Raw genomic sequence first — 7,262 nt, forward strand, 5'->3', positions numbered from 1 at the left:
GTCAATATAAAAGGCCTCATGGAATTCCATTACATAACTCAAATGTCAAATATCTGTGCAAAGAACGTGTGAACGGTTATATGACATTTGCGAATTGACGTGTCCTGTAGGGAAACAATCACTGTCGAGAATAATATATATATATTATTGATAGTATTATAGTAATTATTCAAAACCGAGTTTTAAAGCGTTTGTATCAATAAAGCTTCGAATGACATTTTTTTTTCATTGCAAACAAGAAATGCATTATACTAGAATATGAAGATGTGGTTTGGTCGCCAATGAGACAACTCTCCACCAAAGAGACAAAAAAAAACAAAGAAATTAACAACCATAGGTCATCTTACGCCTTCAAAGTAAACAGGCGAGGCAAAAAGGAAATACCATAATATTATGAAATTTTATAATTTAATTGAAATAAAGGATCAAAGTGGAGTTGTCTCTCTTTGACGCTTCTTGTCAAAACTGACATGGGAGATAACAACGTTTGTCTTAAACGAAGTTGAAAGGTAGACAACTCATTATTATAATAATTTAAAATAGAAAGTTTTATAACAAACTCCCATTTTCCTCTGCTGTTTATGTTTCTTCATTTTCTAATTAGCTCATGCTTTTTTTTTTCTCAAATATATGGATTATCATCTCTACAGTATATTTGAAATAGACTTTTTCGTCGTCCTGCCAGTGTTACATAATAAACTTACACGATATCAAGAAATATCATGTTTCTATTTAGTTTGTAGCTTGTCTTGAACAATTAAATCCTCACCCTTGATATTTGCCACTGAATATATAGTAATACATATCCACCAATCACTAAAACGCTTTGTCTCTAAATATCTTAGTGACTTTAGGAAGAATACATAGAAGCCGGATGCCTAAGTTGAACTTTAAAATTGAAAATTAAACACAGATAATACAGATTAATAACCGATTTTCAAGAAATAATAGTTATTTCATGTCGGAAAAATCGAGAATTTACATGTAGGAATTTTTGGATCCGGGTTGGAATTGCGAATATACTTACACACCAGGAGTATATAAATCTTGACCTGACTAAAGATTATTTAAAGTTGGATGTTATCGACAAGAAAGACTAATTTTGTTTGATACTGGTTTATCAGTCTACGACACAGCAATAATGCACGGGGAGGTCAATTGCGAATCTTTATTTAATTTATAAATTCTGTACACAAATTATAGACCGCAAATAATGCAAAATCACAGAAAAAACCTATCTACAGTAATTAGTATTAACATAATTTCGTTTAAATAACGCATGAAATATTTGGCACTGGTGGACGTTATGTCTCTGTTTGTGTATCTTTATTAATGCTCGAAACTTAAAATTTATTTAATATTTTTGATTTGAAGAGCTTATAAAATATCAGAACTGTTGAAAAAAGGGAAGAAAATTCTGCCGAAAGCCCGCCGTCGGATTAATATTAAAGGCATCATCGGAGTTATTAGTAACACACAATTTACATAGTAAACGATTAATTCAACTGCACTAGACATTTTTGTGTGTTCGCTTTAAATGAGCATGAAGTACTTGCAACTGGACAATAAGCAATTTCAGTCAAAATTTAGAGGCATACATGCATATTAGCACTAAAAGAAAAGTTTAACAGTGGACTCGATTTGGCGATAACAATTAAAACAATATTGAATATGACGGACACGTTAGTGAAATAATGAATATTACGGACACTTTCGAGGAGAATATAGACACGTTTGGGGGGAAGGACACGTTTGGGCGTGTTACACATATAAATATATAAATCTGACTGTAATTTTCTAAATTTTTAATCTAAGAATGTTTTTTGCAGGTGAAGTTTGATGCATTCTAAAAATATTTTTTTCAGTCCCAGTTTCCTTTTCTGTAACACTTAAGAAAGTGGTTAGGCATCGATATACAGTAAGTTGGTACTCAAAATAAATTCAACTAATCTTAGGACAGACCATATATATATGACAGCTTCGATAAACAACGCGCGTTTCGTGGGAAACATTTGTAGACTGTAGCGGCCCCCTCTTATGGCAGTCAATGGGCACCTTATAAAGAGTTCAGGAATCGCCAATGATGTTTTTGCGACACATATTAATCAATCAAAAGCTTGATGTTCTTATGCAGTTGTATTTAGTAATAAAGGCTCTACAGAAGCTGTTTTGTTATAAATTAAAAATTGAGAATGGAAACGGGGAATGTTTCAAAGAGACACCAACCCGACCAAAGAGCAGAAAATATTCCACGGCCACGAATGTGTATGATGTAGGTTTATGTATATTTAAATGGATTGAAATGAACTTTACAGAATTGATCCATTTTAAATTGATACATCACAAATCCGATTCATTTGATAAGCATCTTATCTTGACGATTCTCAACACAAATTTTGTAGAAGAAGTTATTAACTAAATGGCAAGTGAAATAAGCATCATTTGTTTATTTTTAACAATAAGCAATGGCTTCTGTCAAACTTCTGACGATGTCAAGAATTTGTTAACGGACTTGTTTGTAACAAACAGTTATAACAAACAAGTGAGACCAGTGGTCGATCAGACTGATGTCACGGATATGTATGTCTCAATGGAACTTGTTAGCATTCATGATATTGATGAAGTTAATGAAAAAATGGTATTTGCTGGTTTCCTAAAAGTTTCTTGGATTGATGAACTTCTAGTGTGGGATAGTGATGCTCATAACGACATTGAATTCATCAGTGTTCTTCAGGTAAACTTTAAATATGTCTTTATTTCAATGATTTGTTAAGAGTACATTTGTAATTGTTGTTTTCTTTTCTACATAAGAAAATGCCTGTATCAAGTCAGGAATATGACAGCTGTTTTCAATTCGTTTGATGTGTTTTAGGCTGGATTTTTCCATTTGCGTACGGACTTTTGGTTTGGAATTTTCATCGAAGTTCGGTAATATTTATTATTTCACTTTATATCAATGTATATAGGAATAAGTATGCAAAATGTCATGGTTTTCTCTGACTGTTAATGACGTCTTTACACTAAATCCATTGGATGATCGATGTGTACTGATTAAAATTTTAATCTAAGATACATGTTTTCTTTTAGTTGGTTTTGGCTTTTTAAATTTTAAATCCGATATATTCTGCATGAGCCTGTCTCAAGTCAGGAGCTTATAGTTTAGTGGTTTTCGTTGGTTCATGTCATGTAAGTGTATTCTGCAAATTGTTTTGTTTTAAGTTAGGTCGTTTGTGTTCTTGCTTGAAATGTTTGACGTTTTTCATGTCAGGGCCTTTTATAGCCGACTATACGTTATTTTACCCCTCATTGTTGAAGGTTGTACGGTTGCCTTTAATTACGTACACATATATTTCAATAGTTTGTTATAAAAAATATGATTCAATATGTATTAACCCTTGTGTTCGGTGGGTGCGTTACATTAGTTCTTTTATGTTTTTATCGCTGATCTACAAGGCCTTTGCACATACACAAGATATTAAGGATCTGTCAGACAGTTTCTGAAGTTTTGCAATATGGCTATAAATTAGAATCATCATACATGTCAATAAATATAAGACAATATTTAAATTACTATTTACTGAGCATCTGAATGATTGGTTATTTGATAAATTTAATAAATTTATAGTACATTTTGATTTACGAAAACCAGGGGAAAATGTTAGGCCTTGTTATATATTTACCTTTATGCGCGGTATTTCTCACGAAATATCATGTATACCTTTTTGTAACAAAAATCTTTACAAAAACATATTATACCGCTTTATATACATAAAAAAAAGAAAATGTAGTATGATTGGCAATGTGACAAATCTTCACAAGAGACCAACTGACACAGAAAAGAAAAACTTTAGGTCACCGTACGGCCTTCAACAATGAATAAAGCCCATATCACATAGTCAGCTATAGAAGGCCCCGGAGTGACAAATGTAAAACAAATCAAACGAGAAATCTAATAAGCTTACTTATGTACAAATAATTTAGCCTAAAGTCACTATTAGTTTTCGTAGTTTACTACGCACAAAAGATAAATATTTAAAATCGAAGTCCTGGCAATCCTTGGTTAATTGTACATTTTAAACATAGATACATTGAATATTTAATTGATAATGATAATATTAAACGAGGGGGGTTACAATAATATGCCATTTTAATGACTACAAGATTTGGGGGACGCCAACCCAAATAAACGATTTTTTTTAAACTATTAATTTTAGATTTTTTAATGGACTAGTTTGGCCTTTTATATAAAGGCCTGTATAGTTTTTTTTCTCCAAGAATTTAACATTTTCAAGCTGAATATTAAACATTTAATTTGCTATTTTTCAAAAATTGAAATCATTCCTTTTCTTACTGGCGTGTCTGAGTAGATGGCGTAAAGGATAAAGAGATTGGCTACAATATAATGTATGATTATAATCGGCCTCATTTCTTTCAGGATAATATTTGGAAACCAGACTTTGTTTTAAAGAATGGATTTCAGGACTTTAAAGAATTAGGAGGAAGTTTCTACTACATTTTAGTTGACAGTGACGGTTGGGTAACTTGGTATCCGTACCACGTGTTCGAGAATGAATGCTCCATAGATGTCACCTACTTTTGATGAACAGACTTGTCATATCCGGTTCGCATTATGGACTTATACAGATAGTTTAGTTGTTATCGATGCCGTTTATCCCGACATTGACCTTAGAGGATATCGAGAGAATAGTTTATGGTTAATTATTTCAACTTCGGTTCAGACAGAGTCTGTTTATGACAGTAGCGAGATTATATTCACAATTAATCTACGCCGTAAAGCCACGTATTACATAGTCAGCATTATTACACCTATGATATTCTTGGGAATCCTTAATTCTTTAGTATTCATTATTCCTGCTGATGCTGGTGAAAAAATGTCGTATTCAGTGACTGTTTTCCTGTCGTTTGCAGTATTTTTAACACTGATTAACGACAAACTACCCGTCAATTCAGAAAATACATGTATACTGAGTATATACATCGTCAGTCAACTTGGATACGGTGTTTTGGTTCTTATTGTTACTTCGTTACAGCTAAGATTACACCACAGAGAAGAGGGACACAAAAAATCGAAAATATTTGTTTATGTTGTAAAATTTGAAAGAAAAATTCGTTGTTCGAAGAGGAATGTGATTTTTGATATTCAGGATAAAGAACGTGTTGATGTCGACGAAATATGTGCAACTGATGAAACTATAAAATGGCGTGATGTGTCGTCTGCTATTGACTTGCTAGGTTTTTGGATTTTTTCGGGTACGAATTTTATTGTAACAGTAGTCACTTTCATCTATATGAGTGGATTTTAATTAGGTACATGATTTTTATAGATTCTCCTTAAAGTTGGCTTCATCACATACAAATTGAAACCATATCCAACTGAAAAGAACATAATGTACCTTTTATGACGCGACAGTCCGCCATCATTATTCAAGTTGTCTCAGAGAAATTTTATAGACTCTTCAATTTGTTAAATGTACTTGATTTTTTTCTTTAATCCAACCCATTTTTTACCTTTTGCATCTCTTTTCTTGGTTTTCGAATGCAATTCTTTCTATACATGTTGGTCCTGACAGTTTAAACTGTGATTACTTAAATTACGTCCCTCATCAATACTAAATGTTGTTCTTTTTCTCGTTGACACCCGTTAACTCTATTGTAAAATTAGCAATATCTCGTCTACTTCTCAATAATTTCACAAATTATTTAAAAACAAGTAATGCTTTGCATCTATATTGTAATACTTGAAACATAGATCTAGCAATGTATGCGATTTTTAACAGTTTAAGTGGATTACAATTTACATGTAGGTCCCTAATCAAGTAAAAAAACAAACTTTTTGTCGATATCGGAATTTTCAAAATGGCGGCTGTGTCATTAAAGATAAAATATGCTGTTTTCATTATTTTTGAATGCCGAATGTCTAAAGATTGCGATAATTGACCATACTTATTTTTATAGAAGCTTTTTTCGATGCAATCATATACATTTTTTTCATTCCATAAATTTTTTATCATCTGTATTTAAATAAAGAAAAAGGCAGATATTGCTATAAAATCTAAGACAAAGATACATGCAATGACACCAGATAAGCTTGATAAATTATAAACGCGTAGATACAAGTCTTCATTACGCAATTATAAAATAAAATTGAGAATGGAAACGGGGAATGTTTCAAAGAGAAAACAACCCGACCAAAGAGCAGAACATATTCCACGGTCACCAATGTGTCTTGAAAAGCTGGCCCCTAAACAATAATGTATACTAGTTCAGTGAAATTAGACGTCACAATAAACTCTGAAACATCATTGAACCAAAATGAAAAAAAAGTCCAGAGGTTTCTGACTTGAGACATGTGCAAACATGCAGTGGGGTTAAACATGTTTGTGAGATCTTAACCAGCCCCTATACTACTAGGCAATGTGGAATAAATAAACACACAGCCATACGCACAGTAAAAATCGGTAAAAGTACATTCTGATGTTAGATTAAATAATAGAAGAAACTAATCAAAATGACAATATGTATTAACAAAGGACTGCTAGCAGTTTACTGACATGCTAGCTCTGTATTAACAAAGGACTGCTAGCAGTTTACTGAAATGCCAGCTCTGTATTAACAAAGGACTGCTAGCAGTTTACTGACATGCTAGCTCTGTATTAACAAAGGACTGCTAGCAGTTTACTGACATGCCAGCTCTGTATTAACAAAGGACTGCTAGCAGTTTACTGACATGCTAGCTCTGTATTCACAAAGGACTGCTTGCAGTTTACTGACATGCTAGCTCTGTATTCACAAAGGACTGCTAGCAGTTTACTGACATGCTAGCTCTGTATTCACAAAGGACTGCTAGCAGTTTACTGACATGCTAGCTCTGTATTCACAAAGGACTGCTAGCAGTTTACTGACATGCAAGCTCTGTATTCACAAAGGACTGCTAGCAGTTTACTGACATGCCAGCTCTGTATTAACAAAGGACTGCTAGCAGTTTACTTACATGCTAGCTCTGTATTAACAAAGGACTGCTAGCAGTTTACTGACATGCTAGCTCTGTATTCACAAAGGACTGCTTGCAGTTTACTGACATGCTAGCTCTGTATTAACAAAGGACTGCTAGCAGTTTACTGACATACCAGCTCTGTATTAACAAAGAACTGCTAGCAGTTTACTGATATGTAAGCTCTGTATTAACAAAGAACTGCTAGCAGTTTACTGACATACCAGCTCTGTATTACCAAAAAACTGCT

At 33.0% G+C, this 7,262-nt stretch overlaps 1 pseudogene; it reads left to right on the forward strand.

The window, feature by feature from the left end:
• Positions 1–2,419: 2,419 nt before the first annotated feature.
• On the forward strand, positions 2,420–5,324 carry LOC134699817 (acetylcholine receptor subunit alpha-like; annotated as a pseudogene).
• The last annotated feature ends 1,938 nt before the right edge of the window (positions 5,325–7,262 follow it).

This window comes from Mytilus trossulus, unplaced genomic scaffold (assembly GCF_036588685.1).
Source record: "Mytilus trossulus isolate FHL-02 unplaced genomic scaffold, PNRI_Mtr1.1.1.hap1 h1tg000085l___fragment_1__unscaffolded, whole genome shotgun sequence".
In the NCBI taxonomy this organism is placed as follows: domain Eukaryota; kingdom Metazoa; phylum Mollusca; class Bivalvia; order Mytilida; family Mytilidae; genus Mytilus; species Mytilus trossulus.